This window comes from Hyperolius riggenbachi, chromosome 10 (assembly GCF_040937935.1).
Source record: "Hyperolius riggenbachi isolate aHypRig1 chromosome 10, aHypRig1.pri, whole genome shotgun sequence".
NCBI classification, from domain to species: Eukaryota; Metazoa; Chordata; class Amphibia; order Anura; family Hyperoliidae; genus Hyperolius; species Hyperolius riggenbachi.
The window spans coordinates 179,830,567-179,843,578 of NC_090655.1; the positions used below are offsets into that span (position 1 = coordinate 179,830,567).

At 47.6% G+C, this 13,012-nt stretch overlaps 1 protein-coding gene across 3 annotated transcripts in view; it reads left to right on the forward strand.

Annotated features, from left to right (window-relative positions):
- Nucleotides 1-4,291: 4,291 nt before the first annotated feature.
- RASSF4 (Ras association domain family member 4) overlaps nt 4,292-13,012 on the forward strand; it is a 395,766-nt gene continuing 387,045 nt past the window's right edge. For all 3 annotated transcript variants that reach the window (XM_068255316.1, XM_068255318.1, XM_068255319.1), the window contains exon 1: nt 4,292-4,498. The gene's annotated coding sequence lies outside the window, so the exon portion shown is untranslated. The remainder of the gene's footprint in view (nt 4,499-13,012) is intronic.

Here is a 13,012-nt window from a genome sequence, read left to right on the forward strand (position 1 = left end):
TAACTGTTCCTAATGCCTGCAAATCCTTTAGCTAGCACTAGGCTAGCTAGTAAGAGTCTCTGGCACCCCTGGATCCCTGCCGATCCCTCGCGATCCCCCGTTTATACGTTACCCCCCTGGATCCAGCGATTGCGCAGCCTCCCGGCACAGCTCCGGTCTCTCTATGGGGAGGATCGGGTTTGCGCATGACGTCTGCGACGTCATGACGTCATCTGCGATCCTCCCCATAGTGAAGACCGGAGCTGTCCCGGGAGGCTGCGCCGATCGCTGGATCCAGGCTGGATAATGTATAAACGGGGGGATCCAGGGGTGCCGGAGACTTTTACTTGAACCAGCCCTGGGGGAAACCCTTATGTGATGGACTGCATTCCACCTTCCTTCCCCTCAACCCTCCCCCCCCCCCCCCCTTCCCTGTGTACTCAGTGACCGCCCATCTTCTCCCCAGTCCCCACCTGTATGTAATGTAGAGAGCTCTCTCTGATTTTAGCGATCCCTGGCCTCTGTCCCCCGCTCCCCCCCTCCCCTCTGTGTAGCAATCTCTGGCCTTGCAATGTAAATACTTACTGAGCCACTTGAGCCTCTGTCCCACGATTGCACCTCATCTCTGCAGCGCCACTCTTCTCTGCTCAGGACACAGTGACGTCTTGATGACATCATCAAGCCGTCACTGTGTCCCGAGAGGGAAAGGGGGAAGGGGATCACTACACTCAGAAGGGAGGGCTCTATATTACAGATGGATGGGGAGAAAAAGGAGGGTCACTGATTACGCAGGGGGGAGGAATGCCGATCTGTATCTTCTCTACTCCACTAGAAATCTTGCTGGCTGCAAGGACGAGCGTAGCTTTTAGTATTTTTTTTGCAGGATGAGTTACACTTGTCCTTACCACTGGGGAGGTTAAGTCAGATAAGGTAGCCAATAACGACTGCCTTAGCTGACAATCAGGCATGTGTACGGCAGCCGGGAATCCCCAACCCGCGAGCGTTCCACCTCATTGCGGATCTGCTCAACCCCAGCGACGCTGATACCCCGTGGATACTATTGTTCGCACCGCTCCCCTGCCCACTGCGTGATGTCACGCATGTGCTGCTTGTCGCCCCCCATCGTCCCCCCACATAGAAACACAGCATGTTGTCAGCTACACAGTTGAAACGCATACTGTATGTGCAGCCCTGGCCAGCGATGCCGCCCTAGGGGATCAGATGCTGATCATCGTCATGCAACATCAGTTGTGAGTGCGTACAAGCCCTAAGAAAGAAGAATTGGAAAGTGATAGCTTACCCCATTTTCAGTTTATCTGATATGAGGTGAGATTAGGTGCATGATTGCTTGAGAATGAGGGGTAGGAATAAATAACTGAAATATGGGTGCAAAAGCTAAAATAAGTCATCCTGTGGTTCAAGCCAGAGCAATCAGAATATCACATACAGGCAATGTATATACAGTACATATAATTCAATATTACTAAAAATTAAAAGTCAGCCTTTCAACCTTTGGATCTGAAAGGTCACAGCCACTGACAGACAATAAGCAATGGGAATGATGCTATGTGCTTTGTTAAGCACTGCTGAATATGTTCAGGTTATATATAAATGTAGGAAGTAAAACAGTAAACTGTAATGATGGTATATAATGTATTGTTTTTCCACATTTGTGTGTCTCATGCTTGAGTCACCCACTGAACAGCTGCAGCCAGAGGGGAGAGAAAGGAAGTACTGCAGTTCCAGTTTGACCTATGGAAGGAAATTATGTACAGTTATTTGTTTACATTCACTTTTAACACTAATTACTATTAGCTTTGCTAATTATTAGGGCCCATTCACACTGGCAATCACAAAAGGCTAGTGCTGTTTTGCACGGGTGATTTTACCACCATTAGAATCACTATACACTCTTCGATTCCCGTGAAATCGCGATCAGCACTTTTTTAATCACTGTATATCGCAATCGCTCTAGAATCACAGTAACATTCTGCAACATTTGGCAATAGCCGCTAATCATTAATCACCCACGATCGGCGGCAATCGCGGCAGTGAGATCACTGCCATAAGGTTTGTATTGTGCTAGCACTTTAAAAGCGGTAGCTCTTCGGTGATTAGCGGGAATCACCTGTTAGGTGAGAATGGGCCCTTGGAATTTGCTTTCTTCATTATTGTTTTAACTGAGTCAGAGGATCCATAATTTTTTATATTAATACGAAGAGTTAGATCAGTACAGAGAACATTCATTTAGTACTGCCTTGCACTCTACTACTGATTACTCTGTGGTGGTAACCGCAGCAAATTTAGTACAACAGACTGATAAGGCATCAAGCCTGGATGGCATTCATCCTACGGTAAGGTAATTAAAGGAAATCTAAATTTAAAAAAAGTAAATAAAAACAAACAACAACAACAACAACAAAAAAACATCCCCTGGGGGGTACTCACCTCGGAGCGGCAAGCTAGGGTCCCAATGAGGCTTCCCCCATCCCTGTAGCTGCAGGCAATCCAGCGCTAGCTCCCCCGTAGCATCCCAGAATGCTCCCCAACAAGCGATGATAAGCGCAGATTTATTTACTCTCTCTGGCTCCACCGGGGGAGCTGTTGCAGTTCTCAGCACAGAGATAGGCGGAAATAGCTGATCTCCGTCGGGTCCGCTCTACTATGCAGGCGCAGTAGACTAGCGCCTGCGCACTAGAGCGGACCGACAGCGATCAGCTATTTCCGCCTATCTATGAGGGGAGAACCGATACTGTGTCTGCTCTGGAGCCAGGAAGGTACATATTTATATCCCCGCTATTCGGGGGGAAGGGGGGGGGGGGCGCACAGCGAGGCCGCCGTGGGACACAGGAGGACAGGGGAAGCCTCGATCGGATCTGGAGGCTCCCCCCACCCGAGGTGAGTACCCCCCAGAGGAACTTTTTTTAGTTACAGGTTTTCTTTAACTCACGCCTCCCCTGGTGTCATCCTGTGCCCACAAAGTCTGTCCGAGACTGAACAAAACATAAAAAACATCTGTATGCCTAAGATTGTGGTGAAAACCCTCCCACAGTGTGATGTCAGGGCCATGGTCCTGACAGTTTGCTGTCTGTGAACCTCATTGTACTGTATGAAATAATGGCTGCCAAGCAAGCAGTATCTTTCTTTTTGCACAGAACTCTCAATTAACAAACATTCTGTACAGATCGCCTGGCAGAACTAAAAATGTTAACTTTCAGAATGTAAGGCAGGGGACACATTTGACTGCTTTTGTGGGGGGTTTGTTTGCACACAAACAAAAAAAAATGATTTCAACTGAGAATGTATGTTAACCAATGGGCTAGTTCACATGTTTTTTGCACACAGAAAAAAACTGATATCGGCCTAGTGCACACCAAAAACCGCTAGCAGATCCGCAAAACGCTAGCGGTTTTTGAAGTGTTTTTTCTTATTATCATGAAGCGTTTTGCTAACGTTTTGCGGTTTTGTATAGCTTTTTTACTTAAAGTGAAGCGTTTTTGGTAGCGTATTTGTGTAGCAGATTACAGATATTGTTACAGTAAAGCTGTTACTGAACAGCTGCTATAACAAAAATGCCTGGAAAACCACTCTGATCTGGCGTTTTATCAAGCGTTTTGCGTTTTTCCTATACTTAACATTGGAGGCAGAAACGCCTCAGAAATCCAAAAAATGCTGCAGCCCGGGAGTTTGCATTTCAGCTAAAACCGACCCGCTCTGGTGTGCACCAGTCCATTGAAATACATTACCCAAGTGTTTCCTCAGCCGCAAGCGTTCCTAAAAACGCAACCGAACCGCTCTGGTGTGCACTAGGCCATCCTGCAGGATAAATCTGCACATTTCATCAGTTTTCTCTATCAATTGCGTTGACTGCTTTGAAGAAATGTGTGCAATTTTCTGCATACAAACACACATGGTGTGCAGAAAACTTTTGCAGAAAAATGCACGCAGAAAACCGAAAGACAATTGTGTCCCTGATTTAATCAGGGAGAGGAAAGATTTTACAATGGGCAAACACTAACTAAATGAATATTGTAAACAATTAGACATTTTATTCATTATGTTATTTTTATTACAGTTCCTCTTTAAGACCAGGAAAGTGAAACACCTTGCAGTAGCAGCTGCTGTAAAGCATTTTTTCCCATAATACAAGGCCTGTGCACAAACCCTACAGAGCTGGGGTGACAAAGCCTTGCATGCATTCCAAGCAAGTAAAGATCAATATTATATCCTCATGTAGCCATGTGTAGCCCATTGATATGCAAAGCAATCCCCATCCGTTGCCATAGTCACGGCGGTGAGCGTAGAAACCTCCCTGTGCAGGGAATCGTCAGCCTCCGAGCTGCACGTTCTCCCATTGGTCCTGTCTCCCAGGCGGCTATTGTTGATTGGCTGGGCTGTGCAAAATGTGTTAACAATCACAATTCAGAGGACACCAAGTATTCATTTCCCCGGCATCATCTGACAGCTGACAGAGAGACACGAACCTGAGGACTTTCAGTAGCATCAGAGGGTGTATAAGGTACGCTGTTTGCGAGTGCCATCATTTTACATTTTTCCCAATACATATTGGCCGCGATAACACAGGAAACACAAGACTGCTGTGTATGGAGCAGGAAGTGTAAATACTATGTTTAAAGACGACACTATTTTGGTTTGTTGTGGTGAACTAGCATTTCTGTCCATTCAGCATTGCACATGTCATGGTTGGAAGCAAAAGTGCAGCAGCAAGAAAGTGGTTTGATGTTGTAGAACATTTATGCTCTCCATCTCTGCAGCACATTTAATCTATCAATTTAATAGGTTCCTTTTCTCCACTAATGCAGTTTCTTTCTTTCTTTCTTTCTTTCTTTCTTTCTTTCTTTCTTTCTTTCTTTCTTTCTTTCTTTCTTTCTTTCTTTCTTTCTTTCTTTCTTTCTTTCTTTCTTTCTTTCTTTCTTTCTTTCTTCACATGCATTATGTAGTACTCTTAATTACAGCAGCATATTCTTGCTAACCATCCCTGCAGCACATTCCACCTCTCCTTGTATGCAACATTCCTTTGTGAAGTACAGTACATTGCTGCCTCTATTGTATGTTTTGTTTGTTCTTTTGCAAGACATTGGCATTATTTCACTCAACTTTTCTCCTGTCTTTATGTAACTTTTTATTAATTTTCTTTTGTGTTATCACCTTGATTATAAAGCATGTAGATGTAGTATTTATCAAACTATTTACCTCATGCAGTCCTTGGCACTAGTCTAGTTTAGGGCAACCAGCAGAAAACCTCATAAGTAACAGTTCTTGAATCACTGCACCCTCTACAGCACGAAGCATTTTGATAGGCTCAATAATGTGGACATAGTTTACTACTACCTATCTGAAACCTAGCAGTTGGAGACGTTGCTGTCCATCCAATTACGCTCGCAGAATTTCCCTATGTGGTTTCCTGCTTGGACTAGTGCCCAGTTCATAAAGGATGCATGAGGCAAATGTAAAAAAAAATAAATCAGATTTACTTACGTGGGGCTTCCTACAGCCCCTAGAAGCATGTGTCCCTCACCACTCTGTGCTCTCAGGCAGGGTCCCCTCCGTATCGGCCACCTTCTTACAGTCACGCTCCCATTGTCGGGAGCACTCTGTGCAGGTGCAGAAGTACTGCGCCTGCGCAGAATGCTCCCAGACATAGGTGCGTGACTGCGAGTGCTTCTGTCGTGCACATGCGCAGAAACTGCTGGCCGGGCCGGGTCAGTGGCCACTACGGTGTGGACCCCGGAAGACTACTTGAGAGTGGGGCTGTGGCGTGGGACACATACGCTTTTAGGGGCCCCCAGGTAAGTACATTTGTTTTTTTTGTTTTTTTACATTTGCCTCATGTATCTTTTAAATTTAGGATTAGGGAGAATCAATGGGATGCGTCACAATGGACAAAATCATTGCATCACAAAGCAATATAACGCTAGTGAGTGTGGCGCACTCTGTCAGAATAATGCACAGCATGCAGTAGAATATTGTACAGTGTTAGCCATCAGCCATTAGCTAATAAATTGTATCATCCTGATTCAATACTTCTTGCACAGCATGCAGTGTGTTTACAGGGCAACATGTGTGTATTCAGTGGCAGTGAGGCATTCTTTCACTTTTATTGTATGGCTGGCTCATGGTACATGCAGCGCGACTTTTCGCCTCATTGCATTGCAATGCATGGTGTGCAATGTGCATAGTGTGAAAGGAGCCTTGACTGAAACTGCAGTGCAGGCAGCTAATACCCGTTATGCTTAAACTGCCTGCAGCTCGCATAATAGAAGTGACAGCGGCAAGATATGCCCAAATTCACCTCCACCCCCCCAACCTCCTGTAGTTGAGGTCACTTACAGTGTCGGGCTGTGTACATGCAAAATTGGCGCTGCGAAAATGTTGGCAGTGGAAATGCTGTTTCCCCTTAAATAAGACCTCCCCGAAAATAAGCCCTAGCTTATATTTCAAGCATGTTTGAAATATGAGCCCAAACTCATGTGTCCCCATTAGAGATGGCCCAAACGGTTCCCAGCAAACCTCCGGGGATCGCGGTGAACCGTGAACTTTTCCGGAAGTGCGGTTTGGGGCGAACTATGAGGGCCATAGTGCATCAACTTTGACCCTCTACATCACAGTCACCAGGCACATTGTAGCCAATCAGGCTACACTCCCTCCTGCAGCCACTCCCCCCCCCCCCCCTTATAAAAGACAGGCAGCGCCGGCCATTTTACTCACTCGTGTGCCTGCAATAGTAAGAGAAGGGAAAGCTGCTGCAGACTCTCTCATAGGGAAAGATTAGTTAGGCTCTTGTAGGCTTCTTAGCTTGCTCCTTGCTGATTCTTATTGCTAAAAAAGCACCCCTCAACAGCTCTTTTGAGAGCTAATCTTGTTCTTGTAATCAATTTTTTTTGTGTCCCACTGACACTTGCATTGACAGCCTTGATAATTCATACTGTGTGTGTGCCACTGCCAGGCCCAGCACATTCAGTGACTACCTGTGTGTGTGTGTGACAGGTGCACATTGTAATACCCATTACTGCATGTACCTACCTACCTGTTGTTCACAGTGCACCCACCTACTTACGTGAGTGCACGCAGAGTCACTGTGCCTGTCTGGTATCTGTCTGTGTGTGACAGGTGCACATTGTAATACTCATCACTGCATATACCTACCTGCATATACCTACCTGTTGTGTTCAGTGCACCCACCTCATCACTGCATATACATACCTGTTAACTGCACCTGTGTGACTGCACATTGTATTAGTCAAGTCAGTGCATACCTTTCACTTCATCCTCCCCCGATATGGACAAAACAGGTAGAAGCAGAGCCAGAGGAAGGCCACCCGGCAGGTCTGTGCAAGGTCATGTTGATGTGATTTCGTGCGGCCCTGGCCCAAAGTACAGTGCTCAGAAGAAGGCATGTGCCATCCACTCCCAAGATTGTCAGGACGTGGTTGACTATTTAACACAGAACACCTCATCTTCCGCAGCCACCTGCGCTACTACAAGCACCACATCCGCTGTATTCGAGACTTCTCAGGAGTTATTTGGTGGTGAAATCACTGATTCACAGCCACTACTACTACAACAAGATGAAGGCGCTAAGCAAGTTACACCACCTCATATGTCTGAGTTAGGCGGCGACACTATGGACGTAATGTGTGAGGAGGAGGAGGAGGAAGTACCTGCCGTTGGAGCAGTTTTGGAGGTGTCTGAAGCTGGGCAGGGTTATTATGATGATACGGATACCACGTGGGTTCCTTCCTAATAGACAAGGGGGAGTCAGAGAGGAGTAGGAGGTGACGAGTTCCTGAAAGAAGCAGGGGGAGCTCGTCATCAGAAACAGCTGGTGGCAGTGTCCGGCGCCATGTATCGCCACCTATGTACAGCCAGCCAACATGCCCTTCAACGTCAGCTGCTGATTCCACCATAGTGCCATCACCCCAGGGGGGCTCAGCGGTTTGGAAATTTTTAAATGTGTCTGCCTCAGATCGGAGCAATGCCATCTGTACTCTCTGCCTCCAAAAATTGAACCGTGGAAAGGACAACACCCATGTAGGGACAAGTGCCTTACGAAGGCACATGGAGAAAAGGCACAAACTGCAATGGGAAGAGCACCTAAGCAAAAGCAGCACACAAAAGAATAGCCATCTTCCTTCTCCTCTTCCTCCTTCAGGTGCATCATCTTCCAGGGCTGTGGAGTCGGTCCAAAAATCCACCGACTCCGACTCCTCAGTTTAGGATTCCACCGACTCCGACTCCTCGACTCCGACTCCTCTAATTTGCATATTACAATTTTGTTGATTAAAAGTATGTAACATGAAATTTGTCTCTTAACTGCCAACGCTTAGGAATTTTACAAGGCAACTGAAGTGAGAAGGATATGTAAACTACTATATTTATTCCCTTTAGACTAAAACTAGTCCTTGGTAAGAGTACTTGTAAAAGGTACAAACCGGAACAAAGAACATCTATCTGGTCCTAGGCAATGTAAGTGTGGGTACATGTAAGAGTGATGTGCAGGTACTCTGCAGGGGAATGAGGAGATTGTAAACAGACAACACCTCTGTGTTCAATGTGCACAGCATTCTCAGTGGATTCCCTGCAGCTCTGTGGGGAGTGCATATGTAGAGTATAGTACTACTGTGTAACAAAGTAAACCTGAGACAGATGAAATTAAAGTTTTATACATACCTGGGGCTTCCTCCAGCCGCCTTCAGGATAATCAGTCCCTCATTGTCCTCCTCCACCACCTGGATCTTCTACTATGAGTCCAGGTACTTGAGCCAGTTGGGCCTAGTGCGCATGCACACACTCCGCCGCCAGGAGCATACTACACCTGTGCAGCACTATTGCGCAGGTGCAGAATGTTCCTGGCTGTGGGAGCGGCATGCGGCCGGACAGCGCTGACTGGCTGAAGTACCAGGACTCATAGCAGAAGATCCAGGTGGTGGAGGACAGCGAGGGACTGATTAGCCTGAAGGGGGCTGGAGGAAGCCCCAGGTATGTATAAAACTTTACTTTTCATCCGTCTCAGTTACCCTTTAATTTGTAGTCACCAAACCAAATTTTAACAACATATCAAATTATTTGATTTCATCAGCAAAGGGAGTGCATACCTTTGCATAAATCAGCATCAATGCAGAATTATTTCCATCTCGTTGACCATCTCTATTAGTGACACAGCTACACATCAGGCTTTATTCTTACAGCATAGATGTTATTTAGTATATATAAGAGATTCCTGTGTACACATCATATATACAGTCACAATCAGATGTGTATATCTGACCTTAAAAATACGGGGACTGCTTTATTGAAGCAGCACAAGTAACTAATTTTGATTGGTTTATTTCATTTTTGTGGACTAAGCACAGCTATTACTGTATATATACTGTATATATACATTATTTTTAATGACTATTATCTGAGAAATAGAACATTTTATCATATTTTCTATTTTAATTACAGTTACAAATTCATTAGGAGTCGGAGTCGGTGCATTTTTTCCCGACTTCGACTCCAGGCACCCAAAATTGCCCGACTCCACGACTCCGACTCCACAGCCCTGTCATCTTCAGCCCCTTTCTCCCTTGCACCTTCACAGCCACCCTCTTCCACTCCACCTCTGCCCTTGAGCGGTTCCTGCTCCTCTGCCCACAGCAGCCAGGTGTCCGTGAAGGAAATCTTTGAGCGGAAGAAGCCAATTTCTGCCACTCACCCCCTTGCCCGGCGTCTGACAGCTGGCGTGGCGGAACTGTTAGCTCGCCAGCTGTTACCATACCAGCTGGTGGACTCTGAGGCCTTCTGTAAATTTTTGGCCATTGGGACACCGCAGTGGAAGATGCCAGGCCGCAATTATTTCTCTGAAAAAGCGATACCCAAACTGTACCATGAAGTTGAGAGGCAAGTGGTGTCATCTCTGGCACACAGCGTTGGGTCAAGAGTCCATCTGACCACGGATGCCTGGTCTGCCAAGCACGGTCAGGGCAGGTACATTACGTACACAGCCCATTGGGTCAACCTGGTGACCGATGGCAAGCAGGGAGTACGTGGCTGTGCAGCGGACCAACTTGTTGTGACACCTCCACGGCTTGCAGGCAGGCGTCCTGCCACCTTCTCTCCCCCTGCTACATCCTCTTCGCTGTTGTCATCCTCCTCCTTGGCTGGTGCCGCAATCTCCTCTCCAGCTACACAGCCCCATCTCCCCAGGGCCTATGCTGCATGCCATGTACGACGGTGTCACGCCATATTACACATGTGTTGCCTCAAAGCGGAGAGTCACACTGGAGCAGCTCTCCTGGCTGCTCTTAACAAACAGGTGGATCAGTGGCTGACCCCGCACCAGCTGGAGATCGGCAATGTGGTGTGTGACAATGGCAGCAATCTCCTATCCGCTTTGAATTTGGGAAAGCTGACACATGTACCCTGCATGGCACATGTGCTGAATCTAGTCATTCAAACATTTGTGTCCAAGTACCCAGGCTTAGAGGACGTGCTGAAGCAGTCCAGGAAGTTGTGTGGGCATTTCAGGCGGTCTTACACGGCCATGGCACGCTTTGCGGACATTCAGCGAAGAAACCACTTGCTGATGAGACGCTTGACATGTGATAGCCCGACTCGCTGGAATTCGACCCTGGTCATGTTCTCTCACCTGCTAGAACAGGAGAAAGCCGTCACCCAGTACCTGTACAATTACAGTAAAAGAACACAATCTGGGGTGGTTCTGGCCCAACAACTGGAATCTGATGCGAAATGCATGCAGGCTCATGCGGCCGTTTGAGAAGGTGACCAACCTGGTGAGTCGCAGTGAAGGCACCATCAGCAACTTGATCCCGCACGCTTACTTCCTGGAGCGTGCCATGCGTAGAGTGGTGGATCAAGCTGTGGAGGAGCGTGAAGAGAACAGTTACGGGCGGAAGCGTTGTGGGATTAATTCACACCGAACCCAGGTGTTTCCTCAACACCTGCGGCAGCACAGAGGGGGTCAGACTCGGATGATGAGGAATGTGTTTCTTTGGAGGAGGAGGCGGCAACAGAACAACCGCAGCAGGTGTCGCAGGGGGCTTGTGCTGCTCGACGTTCCCGTGGTATTGTTCGTGGCTGGGGGAAAGAGGAGGACTTGCCTGACGTCACTGAGGAAGAGCAAGAGGAAATGGATAGTACGTCTGGATCCAACTTTGTGCAGATGGCGTCTTTCATGCTGTCCAGCCTGTTGAAGGACCCCTGTATTAAAAAAACTCAAGGGGAATGACCTGTACTTGGGTGGCCACGCTACTAGACCCTCAACAGGCACAAAGTGGCAGACATGTTCCCATCTCACCAGAAGGCAGAAAGGTTGCAGCACATGCAAAACAAGCTGACAAGTATGCTTTACAGTGCGTTTTTAAGGGTGATGTCCCAGAACAACAGAATAAAGGTACCACTGCCAGTAATCCTTCTCCCATGTCCAAGCAGGCAAGGACAGGACGCTCCAGCGATCTCATCGTGATGTTGGACATGCGGACGTTCTTTAGTCCAACGCCTCGCCTTAGCCCTTCCGGATCCACCCTCCACCAACGCCTGGACCGGCAGGTAGCCGACTACCTGGCCTTAACTGTGGATGTAGACACTGTGAGCAGCGATGAACCCTTGGACTACTGGGTGTGCAGACTTGACCTGTGGCCAGAGCTGTCCCAATTTGCCATTCAACTTCTGTCTTGCCCTGCATCAAGCGTCCTGTCAGAAAGGACCTTCAGCGCAGCTGGAAGGCATTGTCACTGAGAAGAGACATCTCCAAAGTCACAAAAGTGTTCAGTACCTCACCTTCATCAAAATTAATGCGCATGGATCCCGGAGGGCTACTGTCCGCCTGAAGACTAAGTCAGTCCCCACACACAGCATCTCTGCCTGCAGGCCGCTTGACTGCCTTCTCCGCCACCACCAAAAGGGTCCAGGACACCAGGCGGATTCCTGAATTTTTAAGGCCGCTACTAGAATAATTTTTGTGGTGCGTGTTCATGCCTGCCTAATTTTTCTGGCTGCACTGCAGCTGCAACAGCAAAAGAAAAGGCATGTACATGTGCAAATTCCCCTTCGTGATCATTACCTTGCCACGGTGAAGGGGCTTGCTTTTCACAATGAAGCAATGACCACTAGAACCGCCGGCTATATGAGTGTCTTGGGGAGGGGGGGGGGTACACCCAAGATAATAAGGTCGTTGCTTCATTGTGGACAGACCAAATTTGATCAGCTGGACAGTCACTGTTCTGTCATTCAGCTACGTCAGCCCGGCGATCATATTGAAAACCGCCATGGCCTGTACTCTGGCCATGGTGCACACTAGTCCAGCACGGCCGTCACTACACAAACAGCTGTTTGCGGTGCGTTACACAGTGAGTTTGGTGTGTCAGTGTGAAGCAGTACTCTAATTACACTCCCTGATGTATACACATGCAAGATGTTTTAAAGCACTTTAGGCCTGTAATTTAGCATTCAATGTGATTTCTGCCCTTTAAAACGCTGCTTTGCGTCAAATCCAGATTTTTTTTTTTTCCCCGGGACTTTTGACGTCTATCCCACTCCACCATGCCCCCCTCCAGGTGTTAGACCCCTTGAAACATCTTTTCCATCACTTTTTTTGGCCAGCATAACTTTTTTTCTAGTTTTCAAAGTTCACCTCCCCATTGAAGTCTATTGCAGTTCGCGCGAACCGAACTTTCGCAAACCAAAAATCGGAAGTTCGGGCCATCTCTAGTTCCTATCTGTTCCCTCTGTCTTCCCAATGCCCGCACTCATGTTCCTCCTCCCTGCCCTCTGTCCTAGCATATTATCCTTTGCCCCTCCCAATGCCGGCACTCTTGTCCCCCATCCCTACAGACAGAGGGTCCCAGCATGTCCTCTTTTCCCACCAATGTCTGCACATACTGCCGACATGAAGAAGAACCATGCCTGCACTGTCCCCTCATGCAGGCTGAATAGAAAGCCTGCTACTCTGTACGCTCATTGGAGCTGACGGTCTTCCTTGTGGGACCACAGCAGTGCTGTGATTGGCCCC